The 19,501-nt window shown below is 45.5% G+C and overlaps 1 protein-coding gene across 4 annotated transcripts in view; it reads right to left on the bottom strand.

The window, feature by feature from the left end:
* THOC5 (THO complex subunit 5) overlaps positions 1 to 19,263 on the bottom strand; it is a 388,784-nt gene extending 369,521 nt beyond the window's left edge. For all 4 annotated transcript variants that reach the window (XR_015300896.1, XR_015300897.1, XM_086943231.1 and 1 more), the window contains exon 1: positions 19,130 to 19,263. The gene's annotated coding sequence lies outside the window, so the exon portion shown is untranslated. The remainder of the gene's footprint in view (positions 1 to 19,129) is intronic.
* Between the last annotated feature and the right edge of the window lie 238 nt (positions 19,264 to 19,501).

Raw genomic sequence — 19,501 nt, 5'->3', positions numbered from 1 at the left:
TTGTTGCACCCCACAAATTGCATTTTCGCCCTGCAGTTAAGTAAAAGATGCTGCTGCGAGGCTCATCCCTCCTTAGTTTATCGGCATGGGAAGGATGATAATATAGTAGGCAGTTCCAGGCACAAACAAAACAGAGGGAGCTAACTTACTTAACTGCTGTCATGTTTTCCACTGGCGAGGCTAGAATTTTAATTCCACGTTTCCGGGCTTGGAACGCACCCTCTGTCCCACATTGATCATGTCTGAGTGGTTCAGTGAGTATACGTTTGTCAAAATGACTAATGGTCATACCCATACAGCACATGCTAGCCTGGACTCCTGGACCCACGTGCGGGAAACCAACAGCACTGTCACATTACTCCCCAAGATACGTCATACAATCATGGAAATGAAACTATCACAACACAAAGTGCTTTTAAACTAAACACTGAACAAACTCTCCCAACCTCAAGGCGGTCTTAGGCTACTGGAACGGAAGGGAAGGAGGGCAGCAAGTGAGAGACACGAGGGAGGTGGAAAAGGATTGCAAAAGAAGTATGAGGGACAGAGCGAAACAAGGAGAAACACAAGAGACGGCCTGCGGCCGTCAAAGTGAAAGTACTGAGGGCATTGCTGTGGGGAGGGGAGATGAGAAATGCGACACGGCGAGCAGGGGAGGGGGCGGAGCGGGGAGAGCGGCATGAGGGTGTGAAGCAGCAGGGGAGGAGTGCTGCTGGCGATTGACTGGCGATTTGATGCTGTGCCCGTGCGCTTTTAGGTCAATGCGCAAGCGCATTGACCTAAAAGCGCATGGGCACAGCATCAAATCGCCAGTCAATTGCCGTAAAGCTTATTTAGGCTCCTATATATCTTCGCTCCCGCTCAATGCGCATGCGCATTGAGATAGGTCGCTCGACCTAAAAAGTGCTGGGAGAGGGGGAGGAGCCTAGCGACGAACGAAGATGGCCGCGTAAGCTCTCGGCGCCGTCGACCTCCTCCTGCTGCTTGAATATCCTGCTACAAATCCTGCTTTTTCGCCTCGCCCCCGTGTGGGTGACCCGTTGCTGATACTGGCGGTGTGGTCCTGGGAAACTTACGACCCGGATTACCGAGTTACATCGAGTGGAAGTTCTAGGCATAACGCTGACCGAGTGCCGGGACCTCGAGTACTGACCCTGCCGGGTTGCAGTGCAACAACGGCGGCCGGGGGACCCAGACACGGTCCGGTCGATAGAAGTGGTGAGCAACCTGCCCCTGGACTTGTGGCGAGCCTGCGGTTCTGGAAGCACTGAGGAGGTGTAATGATCCTGTGAGTGGCTGAGTGGCCGGGGGTCCCCTTCTCAGCGTTCCCTTCCCGCCGGGGTGGGGCCCCCGTCCGAGTGGCCCTATCGCTGCTGGACTGTGTGCCTCTTGCCCCCGCCTGCCCTCATCGCACCTCGGTCCCTGGGAGAATTGGGTGACCCGAAGGGCGCACTGATGTCTGGAGTCGATCAGTTTGCGGCGGTGCGGGGTGAAGAAGAGCCATCATTGCGAACCGTGATGGCCGCCATTCAGGGTCTGTGCTCCTACATGGTTGCTCTTTCGCATAAGTCGACCGCGGATGCCACCGAAACTGCCCGATCGCATAATGACTCTGATCTGTCTGGTCCCCCCTAAGCGAACCGTTTCCCCGACTTTGATCCCGACTTCTACGACTCGAGGCCCATCTAGTGTCGAAGCATGGATAGCAATGTCTGTACCGCAGTGTGCGGCTGAATCCGCTGCCATGGTGTATCGCCCGCCCACGATGAAGAGTCCGCCTTTTGGTCGTGTTCACGAGCTCGTCCCCCAATGACTTTATTGAAACTGTGACCCGACGGAAACAGCGAACATTTATCGATCGTGTGAGCTGTGCAGTGTGGTGGAGTATGGGACGGTCGGGATCTGGTCGTACCGTGGCGAGTGTCATGGCGGCTGAGGATTGTGGTGGACTGTGGATATCCGTTGGACTCGCCGCACAGATTCGTGGACTGGCTGGACTTTTGATCTATCCTGTGAATAGGCGGATGAGGTGTGCGGAACTCATGGTGAACACTCGTAGAGGTCAAGGGTGAGACTGGTGTTCGACTCTGATGCTAGGGGTTTGTGAGGGACCCATTTTCTTGTACTGGGGCGGGCGGTATAGGACGTCTTTCCTGGGTTCTACCGAATCTACTTTGCTTTGTTGCTTATTGTTGAATGACCAGGACTGTATGTGGCAGGAGGGGGGCAGTGTGACCGGGATTGTGTGATTCTCCTCCTCCCTTAACTTTTCTTTTTTCTTTTTCTGTGTTTCCTTCATTTATAAATCTCTTTTCTACTATATTTCGGGTTTTTGGTCGCTGGGCGATAGGCACGCTGCTAGGGGGGTAGGCCGTAGCCATCTGCAGGGGTGCAGGGTAGGGGGTGGGGTATTTTTGTTTTTCCGTTTTCTGTTTCTATGGCCTTTTTCTCTTTTTTAGTTTGACTGGACTTTCCTTTTTCCTCTCTCCCTGGGTGAGGGGGTCAGTGTGTCGGGTTACTGTTTGGACTTTTTAGGCGGTGCTGGGACTGTAGCTGCTCAGCCTCTCCTGTCATTGGATTCATCTGGTGGGGCATTAGTCGGGAGTCTTCAGAAATGTATGCTTGCTTATATTGTTCGCTTCAAAATGTGGGTGTCTCTGCAGTTGGACGTGCTTTCCTGCCCACCCGGTGATTGTATCTACTTTAGATCCCGTAGCCGGCCCCCTCCTGTTTTCTTTTCTCTTTCTTCTTTTCATTAACATATGGAACTGTATTACGTATTTACAGTGTATATCCTGTTTTAATTTAAAAATTGACCTCTCTTATCCTGAACAGCTCTCCTGGGTGTGCCGAAACAGTTTGATGCTCTACTTTTGCTGCCATGCCTCTGGGATGTTTGGCTGAATAGCTGTGTGCACCCTTTTCTAAATAAAGGTCTTCAAAAAAAAAAGTGCTGGGAGAAAACAAATCAAAAAACTAGAGAAGAATGCCTAATAAAAAAACAGAAGGAACCCACAGGTGAATCAGAACCAATACGAATGATAATGAACTTCTCAAATGAAAGTAAGAAAATTGCAAAGCTTTTGAAACGCATTGTGGGGCAACATCCAACAATTACGTACAGGAGGGCTAAAAACTTGAAAGATCATTTGATCCATAGCCATTTCAGGAAGACAACATAAAAAGACAAATGGTTGAAATCAGCAGGATTTGAGAAATGTTATGCATGCAAGGCGTGTCAAATAGCAAAACTCATAAAAAAAGTGCAAATGGCAAATAAAAAAAACATGAGAGATCAGAGAACTTATCACCTGTAAAACAACACATGTTGTATATGTAGTGGAATGCCCATGCCCCATGAGGTAGGTGGGTAGTAGGGTGTGTGAACTAAAAAAACGAATTTTGGAGCACGTTCGAGCGACCATTCACAAGGACAGGTCAAATGCAATAGCCAAGCACATGGAGCAATATCACCACAGTGACTGGAATCAACTGATGTTCTTTGGAATTGAAAGTGTCCCCAAAAAAGAAAGAGGGGGAGACAGAGAAAGACTCTTGAGACAGAAAGAGTCAGGTCACATCCTAAACCTAAGGACCCTAACTCCACATGGGTTAAATCAGTCAGAAGAGTTATACATATATGTATAATGACTTCGCTTTGAAAAATATTTGTTGCCAAAAATTATGCTTAACTGCTTAAAGCACCCACAGTGGGTATGATATTAAGACATAAACTTTAAGTACTTTTTGAGATAATGTGTGAGAAACCAGGAGATTATCTGCTGGCAGTGTTTAGTGGGGAACCTTAGGATGATATACGACTTAACATGGTTAACCCATTGGGGGTCTTTATAGTGTTGCAACTATTGATTAATGATGTCAAAAAACGTATAAAAAAAGCAATGTAATCCCACTTGAGGGAACCTATTAGTATGAAATTCATGGCCGCTAAATTCACACAAACTCCGGGTATAGCAATACGCAGTTAAAAAGCATAAGAATGAGCAAAATGGTATGATTTGAATTGTATGAGTAACACAAAAACTACATCTTCCAGAAAGCATTGAGGCGCTGGCAATCCCCACACAGGAAATGATGTTGCATGTGATTAACTATATCAAGCAGGGGGAGCCAAGTGGTCGGTTGATCGTGAGCAAGGTATTTGAAATACCGAAACGCGTAGATCGTAACAGCTGCCTTTGTTGAGAAATGTAAAGAAAATAAAAAAATTGCAAAATCTGACCTGTGGAGTGCGACCCGGTTTGTTTCTCCGGTCAGAGGAATAGCTATAGATATAGATATATAATAAATCCACCACTCTGCTTCCTCTGTAAAGAAAGGATTGTCCGGGCCACTTCTGAATCGAAAGCATGTTTATTTAGGACAGCTTCGCTCAACGCGTTTCGCAGGGCGAGCCTGCTTTATCACGAGCATATATATAGCTTCGCTGTCAAACAAATGACCGAACCAGCACTCACGTTGGGTGAAATCTTCTTAGAGATTTATTGCGCAAAAAATAACAACAACAGACGCGTTTCAGCTCTCACTTTCGTCAGTGTATACATATATACATATTAACACACACACACGTAATCATTTAGCTCCAGTAGGAGGGGGGGAACTTAGGTTAATCTGTCTTATACCATGACAAGACCTTTTATAGTATATGGTTCAACAGCCATGTTAACAGTGTTTTGGTATGCATTTGTCTTCTGATTGTAGCACGAATACTGCATTTTAGGACACAATAGTTTGAGTAAATATTCTAAACTTCCTTCGTATCTTATTTTATTCTGGACGAGTGGGAGGGAGAGAGCGAAAAGGTGTGTCCTGTTACCGCGATTCCTTAGAGGGTAGAGGGTGGTGTTCCGGGGAGCCAATTCACTTCTTTCTCTGGTAAGTTTAAGAGGACAAGGGAGGCACTATAGGTCTTTGGACTCCGGTTCATAGGTATTGAGGTGGTATGGTGACTCAGTCCAAACCTGCCGATATTCTATGGTCCCAACCATAGTTCTGTTCCTGAGCAGAATCCCTACTACAGTTATTAAAGAGTTTGTGCCCTGTTTATAGGTAGCTGTGACCTGCACACAGATGCAGACACACAACCAGAGGGCTTTGGAGCGTGTCACATGGTCACCAGTTACGTACGGGCAAATTTCTTTGCAACAAAGACATGGGCATTAAATGATTCCTAGGTTGTGTGAATTTTTGTTTATGAACTTAAAAACTAGCTCTTAATAAGGAGTGTACACTGCAGTAAGCTTTAATGACTTAGACCCTATATTGTAGCTGTACAAGCACAACTTGGGTGGTGTCTCTTTCGTGAGGGTTATTAAAGACCTGTGAAGGACCAGGGAAATGTTTTGGGTTGTGTTTGTTATAACTTTCATTTTTGCATGCAGGTTCTCCTTTGCTCCCTCTAGCTAATTCCTATCCTTTTTCTCTTCCACATTCCTCTTCCCTATTTCTGTCTTCCTACCAACCTATCTCCTTTGTCTTCCTTCTCTCTAGTCTTCCTCAATCCCCAATCCTTCTTGTGATCCGTTTCTTTCCATCTTAATCTCTCTTGCGCACTCTCTCTTCTATTTTCTCTTTTTTCTGTCTTCTTCCTCTGCCCTCTTATTGCTTCATCCCTCTTTCTGGCTCTCTCTAATGCTCTAGCATATTCCCCCACTCTTTCTTGCCCATTGTCTTCTCAGTCAATCTATAGTTTTCTCTCATTTTGCCTATATCTATATTCTCCACTCTTAGCGTTCTTGCTTTCATATCTCCCATCTTTCTTCTCTTGTCACACTTTTTATTTCCAACATAACCTAACCTTTTAGTTCTCAAGCGTTCTATCTTTATCTTTGACAAACATCAGTTCATGTTTTTAGGGCTCGTCCCTTTTCTATTTCGCAGAAATAGAAAACAGGGGTGAGCCCTTATGTCGCTGATCTGCTTCTTTCCCCAAAGGCTCTATTCAGGCAGCTGATTGGCTCTCTTCAAGCCGGATTCCCAAGAGTTCACGAGAATAGAATCACGTGACAAGCTCCTCATGCACGAGCTTGCCCGAGCCTTCCCCCTGCCAGCAGCATTTCTCCTGCACTCGGCCCACCCCCCTCCCTCTCCATATGGTGCGCTCTGCCTCAGGCCAGCATCTCAACTCCCATAATTATTCACTGCAGGGCCTGCGTCTTGTCACCCTTCCTCCCAGTCCCCACCAGCAGGCTTCTCCAGTGGCTGCATGCAAATCTGAGCCCCAACCACTACTTGAGGCACCCCCTCCCTCTCCATATGGTCGCGACACCACATCAAAGGCAGCCCTTCTCCCAGCAGGCAGCCCACCCCCCCTCCCTCTCCATATGGTCGCTCGAGTTCCAGGCTTCCCCAGTGTGCGCTCGTTCACTTCACTTTTTCACGGCCGCAGGCCGTGACTCCTGTACCACTGCTTGTATTTCCGTGATGTGAGCTATTACCTGAGGAAGCTGCAAACTAACCTGATCCAAGAGTACTTAGGCAGGCTGGACCTCTCCTATGCACAATGGCGTCAGAAAATCTTAGACTTGACATGCATATGGACAAATGACATAGGGCTGCCACCCCGCTCAGCTGTGGGAAGTAAGTGTCTCTCTGACGTATAGGACTCCGCATTAGTGGGTGAATCACCTTTTGAGCCTGCTCGACATGCGATAGACGCACTACATGGATAACTGGAAACTCCGAGCTGCCCTGCACGGTTACAATGTTTACATGGTGTGCCTTGGAGACGGGCTTCTGTCAGAAGGATGAATGTCAGTACAGGCCCGGGCGGGGTTCCTGTCTGTGTTTAGGTGGCTTGAGACTATAAACTGTGTCCAATGATGTGTGGAGTGTCTTCCACCCCACTCAGTTCTGTAACTTTTAATTGGCATATAACCTATAGCTAACTATACAGGCATCCATAACGTGACTATCAATGTGTGCTTTGTACACACACATATGCGCATGTGCTTATGGATGCAGGCCCCTGCATGTACTCAACCTTTCATCTTTCTGAGGTCGATGAAATGGGTACCATTGAGTTGGGTAACAATAAACATGTTATTCAACGGCAAGATACCCTTGGGTGAAAGTGTGCTTTACAAATGCACGTTATGTTATATGTGTGCGCGCGCACACACACCACACAGTTGTGTGGGGAAGGTATTTATAAAGCTATTTATTGCCATTGCTCAGTGTGGTAATAGCCAGAACTGGTGGGATACGAAGGATCGAGTGGCCCACGAAGTCCCTCTGCTCTCTGAACACTGCTTATCAATAGCAAACCACTTTCTATGCTTTTGACTATTATGTCATACTGTTTGTTCATATTTAGCTGTTCTAAACAAAGGTATTTATCTACCTGGACACAAGGAGTAAAACCCGTCAAGCAATAATCATGTTCAAGCAGTCTTATAATGTGCAGAGTTGTTTGCTCTGCAGTCATTGCAACATGCAATTTATGAGCGAGGAAGCAATGTTTCCTTACATTAACGTAGCTGTCCTATGGCAGTGGCATCGGATTTGACTTTTTCCTTGCAGTAATAGGAGGATGCATGTGTCTTTGTACACTTGTTCCAAATAAGATGTTTAATTGGCCGTCATGTATTCTCCCTATCGTGACAAAGATATGTCTGTATTGTGGAGATCCAGTATCTTGCACTGACATCTGTAAACGTGCCTTCCCAAAACTCTCATCACAGGGACAAGACTTCTGAGGCAGCCAATCACAAGATACTGGTCCTATGCCATCTATTATATATTATTTAGTCTGGTTTGAGGTTATGGCAGTCGCAGATGAATGGATACCTTCAAGCATGCAGCGTCAGTTTGAGGCAAAGCTGCTGAAGGTGTGCTGTAGGCTACAGTGAAACAAAAACATCACTGAGACTTCTGACTGCTTAGCTTCAAATGCACAATAATTGTCGTGCTTTCACTCGCTCCCTTTCTCCTCCCACCCAGCATGTCTCCGTCTTGCTGCTCCCGCCCCACACCCCCCCATACCATCACCACTGGACCCTACCCACAAGCTTTTCCAGCCTAAAGCTGCGAAGATGCGCCGCGTTGCATGACCCACTCTATGCCAGTCCTATCACAATTCAAATGCTTGTTTTTTGAGGTTATGGCAGTCGCAGATGAGCGGATGCCTTCAAGCATGCAGCATCCGTTTGAGGAAAAGCTGCTGAAGGAGTGCTGCAGGCTACAGTGAAACAAAAACATCACGGAGACTTCTGTCTGCTTAGCTTGCAGAAGCAGCAGCCAAAAGCTTAAGGTTTCATGTGACACCTCAGCCCTGAAGACAGTCAGGATGGAGTCCGACACAATCACTCTATCCATCGCCCTCACTCTATCTATCCATCGCCCTCACTCTATCTATCCATCGCCCTCACTCTACCTATCTGTCTATCTATCTATCTATCGCCCTCACTCTACCTATCTGTCTATCTATCTATCTATCTATCGCCCTCACTCTACCTATCTGTCTATCTATCTATCTATCTATCTATCTATCGCCCTCACTCTATCTATCGCCCTCACTCTATCTATCGCCCTCACTCTATCTATCGCCCTCACTCTATCGCCCTCACCTTGTCTATCGCCCTCACCTTGTCTATCGCCAGCACAACCACAGCCACACACAACCCCACCCACACAACCACACACACAACCACACCCAACCGCACACCCAAACACACACACACAACCACACAATCACACACACACACACATCTATCTATCCCGCTCACTCTATCTGTCTATCTATCGCCCTCACTCTATCTGCCTATCTATCGGACTCACTCTATCGCCATCACTCTATCTATCTTTTGCACTCACTCTATTTTTCTATCTATCGCCCTCACTGTATCTATCGCCCTCCCTCTATCTATCTATTGCCCTCACTCTATCTATCGCACCATCACCGCATCACTCAGGGGCACCACAGCATCACTATGCACTACCACAGCATCACTGAACGCCACAGCATCACTCGTCGCCACCACAACATCACTCAGCGCCACCACAACATCAATCTGTGCAACCAATCAACAACAACTGGTTCAAATATGTTCTCTCAATGTTTCAAGCTTTATTACAAATGTCACAAAAAGATGTTAATATTTCACTTCTGTCCTTGTTTTCTCAGTCAGTTTTCACTTTCTCCACTTTACTCGTTTGCTGCTTTTACTCCCTGGTTTCCAATGATTTTCCTCATATTTCACCTTCTCTATATTTTAATTTCTCTCCCTTTCGCACTTCCTGTCGCCCTTTCACTTCTTTCTCTTTCTCTCCTCTATTTATCTCTTTCCACTCTTCCTCTCACAAATACCTCTCTCTTGATTTTCTTTTCCTCTTTGATGCTCTTTTTTCTCTCAGTCTCTTGTCTTCTGCCTTCTCTCTCCCTATTTCATATTCACCCAGGCATTAATCCTCCATTTCTAATAATCTCTCCTATGGTCACTCTCTTGCTGACACCATCTGTTCCTCCTCACTCAGTTTCTTTCTCACATATTTTCACACAGATTTCAGACTGTCCACACAGTTTCTAAAGTGCCCCACTGCCATAATTGCAGTATGCCCTCAGAATCTGGCAACTGTTCATTCTCCCCAAAAGCCGTTCACTGCTCGTATTCTAATTCACATACAGCACCATGTGTGTCAAGTACAAGTGGCTTCAGTAAATGTCGTTAGTTTACACCAGACAACAAGCAGTCTATTTAAAATTATGCCTTTTGGTTTAGAGTGTTGCACCTACATTTCAGAGATTGCCTGCTTCATTATTAGATTTCCTCTAAGCGAGTCTGTGAATAGTTGACCGGCCTTTGTATTCCAGCTTGTTCACACTGCTAAGCGTTTGGAATCCCCCAATTACCTCTGTGATGGTTTTATACTGCCTTCTTGGACCGAAGACCAACCAAAAACATTAACCAAGTCAGGTGTGTGTAGGAAGGTAGCTTTCTATAGAGTGCACCAAAATGAGGTACACTGGGTAGGGAGTCCAGGCGACCCGTACTGATTTATAGGGGTTAAAATAAAAATATCAAATGCTCTATTTTTGTGGTAGTGTAGGTGAGCAGTTTACGCAAAAAGGAGGATGGTATTAAGCATTTATTGCATACTGTGTCAGTTATGTAGACACGCACTTAATAAAGAAATCAGACATCAATTTACAAAAATAACAGATTTTTATTTGAATGTAGACACCGAGGTCATCGTAATAAAGTAAGTACCTTAAGTTAGTGATTTTTCAAGACTTAGAAAATGCACTGTGTTGTATCTATAAAGCGGTAAGGTTATCCTATGTGGGGGAAACATACTGCATTCTGTCACATGGCAACAACGTACAGGACAGTCCTTCAGGACTTAAGGTAAGTATGGGGCAAGGTCCAAGACAGCACCAACAAGTCACCACAGTCGGCTCTGGGGCGCCCGGGTGCAGAGGTGCTTTTCGGCGTTGGATGCCCCGTTGAAAAGAGGCTGCAAGTGGGGACTGGGGGGCCAGTCCAGGTGAACTCAGTGGGGCTCAGGTCTTGGGCATACAGGGACAACGTCGGTCCACACAGGCTGGGGTGCTTGTGTGCAATTTGGCTTTGTCTGGCAGGGTGGCGCTGTTGAGGCACTCACGGTTCTCGGTCCCTGCAGAAAGAGGCTGCAGGTAGCAAGTGGGGGTTCTGTCTGGCTAAACCCAAGGGTTGTCTCAGCTCCTGAGGGTCTCAGGCCCAAGTTGGCACTGTAACCTTCCTTGGACTCAGGCTGCAGGGGTGCTTTGAGGAGTCGGTTCACAGTTGGTCACAAGCTCACTCTGGGTCTCTTAGGGAACTGGTGAAGAGAGGAAACAGGGCAGCAGGGTCACTTTCGACACTGGTCTGGTGGATCCCAACGCCCTTCGATGGTAGGTCCCGCTTTGTGATGTTGGAGTCCAGACTGAACAACCAACAAGCCTTATTTGCTGCAACTTCCCTGGTACCCAGGGTATTGGTGCTGGGTGGGTCCTGGTGTCTCCATACTTGGCAAGGAGACGGATCTGACCTCCTTGACCACAAAGACCTTTCTTTTGTCCCTCTGCTCCTTCGGTGAGCCAGAAGGCTAGCAACACGGTGGACCAGCAGATGCTTTGCGGTGCCTGTAGATGCAGGGGAACTGCTCCGCTACACCAAGGGAGCTTTCCTGTTGTTGAGGGGCTGGGCAATTTTCCCAGTGTTTTCGGAGGGTGTTCAGCTTTTTGACAAAGTCGGTCCAAGCGTTGGTCGAAGTGCAAGCAGTCTGGCAGGGTTTTGCGTCAATCTTTGGTGCATGTCTTCAGTTCTATCTCTGTTTGGTCCTTCGCTATTTCTCAGTTCCCAGTAGTTGAATCTGCTTTGCTGCTGTTAGGGGCCACCTAAATATTATTTTAAGGACATTAAGGGGAGTGAAGGGTAGTAGCCACTTCCTGTGGGAAGTCAGAATTACCCTGTCCTGGAGTTCCTAATTCCAACACCCAAGAAGGTGGAATCCTAATGTTCTTGTTCACTTCTGGTAGCACACCGTAGAGGTGTGACTAACGTGGAGGTGCAACACTCCTCCTTGCATTAGGATTAGTAGGATTTAAGGGGGTACCTCTATACCCTCTGGGTGCAGGTATTAATAAATTAACACTGGAATCAGTGTGGGTTTAATAATACAAGGTGTTTGATACCAAACACCATAGGTTTCAGTGCAGCCATTATGTCTCTGGGAAACTTGTTTTGACCAGTGCTCAGTACATACCAGAAGATAGCTTCCCTGCTCACCTGTACTGTCCCGCAGAGGAACTAGACAATACAAGGGCAGATCCACAGCTGCCAAGGTTTCAGATTGCTTATGTGTGACATTTTCATAATTCCAATGTAATTATGAGTGACATTCAACAACTATGAGTGACACTTTCTCGCAAGCAAAATCAAGCAATGAAGACGAGGGAAACATATTAAGATCAGAAAATACACCCATCTGAGCAACAAGAAACTTCTTGTAGTGCTACATTCACATGTGCCCTCCCACTTCCCTGGATGCAAACTAATAGTACAAAGTTTGGGATAATAAATCACATTTCTGATGAATCAGTGCTAATTTCCTGCCATGCTTCACACCCTCTCTGACCCGTATGGGGAAAAAACAATCTAAGGAGTCTTTATGCCAGTTCATTGTGGTTTACATGGAGGGATCATATGAGATTGTGTGTTCTCCCCATAAACTTAATTTGATCATGGAGTTACTTAATATTATAAAATGAAAGTTAAGCGACTATTGAAGTTGCTGGGTAGCCTACTTACTGTCAGTGTTCTGATCTTCAGAGCCGCCAGTCAGCAGCGTGTGTGGAGCGTCGGCGACTGAAGTCAGCTCAAGCTGGCCACCAGTGACACAAACCAGTGAGCATCTGGCCAGTCCTGACCGCTGCTTCCTCACAAATCACTCCCTGCACTCTAGTAGGCAGTCCCACCCTGGCCAGAAACGCACAACCTGACTGGGACAGGCAAAGCCCAGCTGTCTCTAGCTATTGGGCACTACCCAGCCGGGCCCCGACGTCAGTCTGTAGTGACTCAGTGCCTGGCCTGCAGCGCAGCTCAAATTACAATGTTAAAGATATATTGTAGCAGCACAATCTGTGAGCCTGATCAGCTGCTAGCAGCGCCCCAAGTCTGCGGGAGCAGCGCGCAGGCCACAAGCGACTACTGTCAGCTGCCACATCTCAATTTTCAGCGCTTATTCTGTGACAGTTGAGACTATGCAGTATGCGTGGCAATGCATTTTAGTGCGGTGATGCAGAGCACCACACTAAAAGGTGTTAGTCTAACGCCTGATGTGTGGTAATTGGCAGGACTGCAGATATGCTCATGCAGGTATGGCATCATGTGCCCTAATGCACCCTTCCTTAGGGATGCAAGACCTGCTGTGGGGTTGACTTACTTATAGCCCTTGCAGTGATTTTGGCATGGCACACAAGGGTGCGTCATGTTTTGAAACATGGTTTGCACCACGTCACATAGCCTTGAATGGCAGTCTGTGTGGAATTTGTGTATGGGCCCCTTAGGGTGGCATAAAATATCCTGCATCCCTTAGGGACCCTCTTTAGAAGCCATACCCTAGGTACCATTTACTAGGGACTTACAGGGATGCTAATGTCCTTAGCCAATTGTGAAACAAACAATCAGACATTAGTCTTCTTATCAAGCTTCTTCATCCAAGATATAAGTAGATAATTTTCTAGCCACACCTTAAATGAGTAGAGAGCTACACCAAATCAGTGCTTTTCATTTCTTAAACAGAGCAGCGCCCAAGATGTGAGGATGGCTTCCATCACTCACAGTTGGCTTACCAAATTTCCAGAATGTAGTTAGTACAATATAATGCTGAGTAGGTGTATGCAGTTAACATAACTCCTAACTGCACCACTGGTCAGATATATGGCATTATGAACAGACCTCTTACAGTGGATAAACATTCTACAATTATTCCTCCTGGAAAGCCGTCCGTCATTTTACATACCCTAACACGACTCACATGTTATACTAGATAAGATAGTCCGCTCACCACGCCTACATACAGCAATAGTGTATGCCCAGTATTTGTTCAAAACAACAGCCGCACAACCCCTCACTAGTGACTGTATGTTTCGGCTGACCACAGCAGTCTTACCTGCATGGCACTACAAGTTGCAACTGTAGAAGACCAGGCAGACACACAAGACAATACAGAGCTCATTCAGGAAAACTAGGGATGCTGCATCCTCCCTACTATTCGAATAGGAAACTTTAAAAGTAATCATATGAGGAAATTGCATTACAATAACACGTAGGATAAGGCCAACACTCTCAAAAGAAATAAAAAAAACAGGAGGAGAAGCTGAGAGAGATGGAGAGAAGGACAGATACACATGTACATCCCAGACAACAGAAGATGTGACTGGAGAAAAGGGAGAAACGTGCACACTCAGAAAACGTTGATGGGTTTTGAACAAACAGCATACTTGTTCAAGGCACAAACGTGAATGGGGCAAGGATAATCAATCCAGATAAAAAGGGGAACTCATATTATAGATGCCAGAACTACGTAAGGAGACGTGGTCTACTCCAAAGTTGAGATAAAGCCTGTGCAAACTATTACACTAAAGTGTATATATGTCCCGAGAGGGGGTTGATGACCACACACTGCAAGACTACATAGATGGGGCAGGCTTGCATTGACATAGCTAATGCCCTGCGAGAAAATATTACAGACATAGAAATCAAAGCGGAGATCAAATTAACGTAGGAGGGTAAAACACTCAGATCTGATGGTCTGCCAGCCCAATTTTTTTAGCACTATATAAAGATCTGCTAATTCCGATACTGGCTCAGGTATTCAATGCTACCAACAGGGAGCGCTGCTTACTAGAGAACCCATTTAACTATCTATATCTAAATTATTCAGAGATTCAGTAGATTTAGAATCATATATGCCCCTTTCAGTGCTCAATAAACACCGAACTAGGTCGTGGCCATCTGACTTCTCCTGCAAATGCAACAACTGACACAGACTGGGGTGAATTTACACCTGGTTGTCATACAACAATGCACATCAGGTGACTGGTCTGTATCCTGGACGGGCCGAGGAACCCTTTCCCAGAACAGCAAGGCTTTTTATAGATATTGAGAATGTGTTTGACATCCTTAACTTGAGGTATCTGTAAACTATAAACTTGAGGTATCTGTAAACTATAATGAGAGAGATGGAGACAAGCGAGAGATTGGCCTGGACCTCACTACTGAATACCAGCGCCACTGTGAGAAAGACGACAATTATGCACTGGTTGGCAGGAGTACAAGCCAGGGATTCGAATGTCATTAAAGAAAGAAGAAGTTTAAGAAAGTGAATTGACATTAATTTAGTTTTAAGGTATTATAGCTAGGACTACTGCTCTCCTACAGGAGATAAACAAATGAACTGAATTCTTCAGTTTTTTAAACTAAAGAAACTAGCCACACTAACTATATTAAAAGTGGCTTTTTAATTGGGTCAGCATTTAGTATAAACCCTAGGTTCTTTATGATTTCTGTAGTTTGGCTCACAATTTCTCCCGTACCTTCTTGTTTATTAAACAAATCCCTCTGATCATACTTCATGTCCATATGGGTGATGACCTGGCAATCATTTATGTATATTTTCAGAGATCAGCAGCTGAACTGTTAAGGCTGAAGGTCTCTTTGTCCAGTCCAAAAGTAAAAGGGACTATTCTTTAACTAGACATAACCTTAAAATTACTTTTACAACGTAAATTTTGCTTACAAATGCTGAACCCATAACAGTTATTCTTGCCACGTTGCTCTTCTCAACGACCCTGGTATAATTTTGTTGCAATAAAGTATCTCAAACATATCAATACTTGATTGGTAAACTGATCAACATTAAACTTCTATAGTATTTTGCCACCACAATCACAGCCCTCCTTTTGGGGGTTTCTTGTCCAGATCTTTACTTTCACCAAAGTAAAAATTGTTGTGCACTATTAGGAGACACACAAATATCTAGGAACTACAAAAGTTCACTTGGCCCCAGCGGCACTTGACGACGCATCTGTACAAGTGCATTACTTCACACAGGGCGCAGGAACCCTCCAAAGCCCGGTTAGCCTGGCAGAGAGACTTGGAAATAGATATAGATGACGCAATGTGGATGTACTGCTGTAGTAATACAAAAAAAGTGTCTCTGAATGGAATACACAGACTAATCCACTTCAAATTTCTGCAGAGAGTGTATTACACTCCGGAACGACTACACCGTTATGGCCTCCGTCAATCTCCAGAATGTGAGCGCTGTCACGCACCGGTGGCAGACTTCCTACATATGGCATGGAATTGCCGCAAGATACAAGAGTTCTGGATTGCGGTCTTCTCGGAACTCAGTGAAATACTAGAACACGAACTGCGGGTTGATCCAGCTCTGGCGTTGCTGGGCTACTCGAAACCTCTGCCGCTGGCATGTAGACGATTGGCGGATATGGGATTGTTACTGGCGAGACGCGCGGTGGCACAGTGTTGGATGAGAGGTCCGACCCCGACTAAAAAACGATGGGCCAGAGACATGGTGTACTGTTGCACGCAAGCGGAGCACTACAGTGAGCTACTTCCCCCCACCAGCAGACCGAAAACCTTCTGGGGTTTGTATAACACCTTTAGATATGCTAGGGAGGAGGTAGCGGACACGCAGGGTGCCGAGGGAGAGGATGCACAAGGATAGCCTTCACTACGGAGAAAAGGTCGACTGAAGGGCAGGGGGGACGGCCGGGTGGAGTATAGATACCCGGCTGTCACGAGGCAGGTGACGAGTGGTAGACTCCGATTTAAGAAGAAGTGATGGGAGTGAGTCTTCTCCTGACACACCCCAAGGGTATTGCAACCTGGAAGTGGAGAGGGGGCATGGACGTGGCCTAGGCGAACCTTTGCAGACATCGAGTGGGGTTGTGGACAGATAGGACAGGGGTGGGTCTGGAGGTTCTTTCGGGGAGTTTGGAGAGTTTAAAAAATACAAAATACACCTGCATTTCTGTCTGTGCAGCACCCGGCCTGCGTGACCTACCCCCCCCTTACGTTTCTGGGGTACATTTGCAAGTGGGCGAGGACGGCCCAGCTGCTGACTCACGTTTAGCTTAATGGTCGCACTGTGATTTTACGCTGCCGTACCCCTGGGTTAACGGCATCAAGCTGTGTACATTGTCTTACCAACTGCTCGACTATTTCCAACTTTGTCGCTTCGCCTGCCCAGGTGGGTTGTAGGCGGGAAGCTGTGTATGATGTGTACAATTCTAATAAAGGTGTTTAAAAAAAAAAAAAGTTCATTTGGCCTAAAACAGAAAAATGTTCTGCCTTAACCCCCCCCCCCCACCATATTTTTTTTTCTTTTAAAGAAATGGGGGGAAACGAGCTTTCTTTGTGCCTTCACACTGAAGGTTTTCTTGTGTATAACAATTTACTTGAAAAGCATTTTAAAAAATGGTAAATTGCGCTATATACAATCAGAGCACTTAAATATTCCTTATTCCTTTAGTCAACCAAAACAGAGAAATGTTACTGTACATGTTTGCTATCAATTGTCCAGTTATTGATACATTTTACTATAGGTTTGGGCTAACTTTTCTACAGACCTAAATAAGTACGGATTTCTGTGAATGTTCATGTCCTGAATTCTACTTTCTTTATATTTCTGTATGCTTCCAAAGCATCTGAGAAGTTAATGAAACAAAAAACTGAACGAAGGTAAATCCCAATGTAATATGAATAACTGGCATTGCACTTCCATTTTTTATTTGTTTGCTCTCTGTGCCATTATAGTCTACGTCCATATGCAGGCCATTTTACAGAGAAAACAAAAATATGCTCACTAAATTCCGAGACAGCTGTTGTAGTAATGCTACTTAAACAAATAAGTAAAGTTATGTTATTTACTGTTGGCACAGGAAAGTGGAAAACAATGAGCAGAAATACATATTGGATATATATTGACTAGTCAACACAATCTGCTTCTGGAAGTGCTGCTGATGTTCTTTTCTACCAAGAAAACGTGCAATGGGAAAACAAGGGACTGAAACTGGTAGTGTGTGGCTTAAATTGCATTTTTACTGGCAAATTACTGATAAATTAGTTGAATTTATAGATTAAAGATGTGATAAAGTTACCCTAAAACAGAAGAAAGTAGCACAGACCGTGGTGTTCAGATAATGGCATACTAAAGTGAGTTTTTCAGAGATAGTTACTGAGAAATGTTTAAGGTTTAAGGTTTGACTAAATCTGTAAATTCATCTCAAACTACCCCAAAGTACTAGCACCGGAAAATATCTCCAGTATTAAACCACTCACAGCTACCTGTGTGGCTCAATCCTTTAAATTATGGTAAAATCCGTCAGAACCGTTCAGATGGGCCACTGGGGAATTCCAGGGTATACTGGGCCACAGCTGTGATGTTTAAGGCTCTGCAAAGTGAGCCAGGTATAACCCTTTCCGCACTGGAGTACCAAGGTTGATAGTCAAGCTATTCAGGTAGGTAGTTTGAAAAACAAGAGCTCAGAACTCAACAATCAACTAACTAACACGATAACATATTTCCCATCCCAGTGATTATCTTTTTATAAAGGAAAGCACTTTAATCTCACAGCAAAATGAAATACTATATAAAATCTGTAGGAATCACAATTACACAGTTTTAATCTGAGTTACGATATGCAGTAAGGACTTGCGCCACCTCTCTCGGCACCCCCTCCTCATTGTAGGAGATCTCTAATGTATACAGCTCCCCTGGATAATCCAGACAGACATTAAATAGGCAACCGGGCAGATCTCTTATATTTACCCCACTCATCAGACGTGCAACTCATTTCAAGAACTCTTAGCCCAAATGTTCTCTTGGATAGGAAGTCATACGTTCTAGCACCAGATTTCCCCATGAGCTTTTAATTACATGTCCCATTTGCCGGCTAAGTCAAACTAGCTGTTAGGTGATTACTTCAGATTTTGTGGGGTGGAGGTGCAGCTTATGTCCTCACTCTTCGCAGTGCCAGTTTCTCAATGAGAGGACCTCAGAGGTGACATCCCTTTGGAACAGGAATCGCTGGACAGAGGAGAGGGGGGGGGGCTGAAGCCCGTTGTGTCCAATGGGTGTTGCGCGCCAGTTCTGTACCACTAGGCTGCACTTCCTTCATAGAGTATTTCCATAAACGCATAGTTTAGTTGAATCCGATTGTTAGACTGCAAAGTTTGAATAATACTCGAAGATGTTCTGTTCTTCAAATCTTTATTTTAAATCTCAGAAAAGACACCCACAGGTGAACGCACCCGCTCAACTCCAGGCAACTGACTGTCGTTGTCTAGAGAGCTGGAACCAAATGGAGTACGAGAACACATGTTGAACAAATACAACACGAGACGTACCCTCGTGCTGTACAGCACGAGAATACTATAGCGATATACCACATAGACTCATTAAACAATTGCGGACAGACCTGCTCATGGCCCGAGGAATAGGTCTTGCAAAGGAAAACAAGCTTTGTCGTCATGGTGACTGCCGAATTCACTCCATCACAATACTAAAATACATTTTTAAAAAGCACAGCTGCCTCGAACACAATACCAAAATCACCTACTGTAAACCATCAGTCTGCCAGCTGGCTGCAACTCGAACCGCAGGTCCTCAATAGAGAGCAGCTCTCTCCCCTTTGCATATACCTGAAGCTGGTGGATTCCCCTTGCAAAAACCACTACGCACATCCGGGAGCGCCGGAAGTGACGTCATTGTTCTGCGGCAAGAAGGAAGACCGCCGTGAGTGCAATGGCCATAAAAGGGACAGATGGATTGCATCAGTCTCTTAATTTTTCCAACTCCACTTCCTTCATCGATTCCAGCGTATACTCAGGAAAGTGCTGCAGCTGCTACCAGGGGGTAGATGTTAGTCCATAGGGATAAGCTCCACCCTATATCAGCACGCGCCCATCCTGGGTCAGAGCCCCCATTCATA

Source organism: Lissotriton vulgaris, chromosome 11, assembly GCF_964263255.1.
Source record: "Lissotriton vulgaris chromosome 11, aLisVul1.2, whole genome shotgun sequence".
Lineage (NCBI taxonomy): Eukaryota > Metazoa > Chordata > Amphibia > Caudata > Salamandridae > Lissotriton > Lissotriton vulgaris.
Note: the sequence above shows the minus strand (reverse complement) of the source record. Positions and strands in the feature narration are given on the sequence as shown.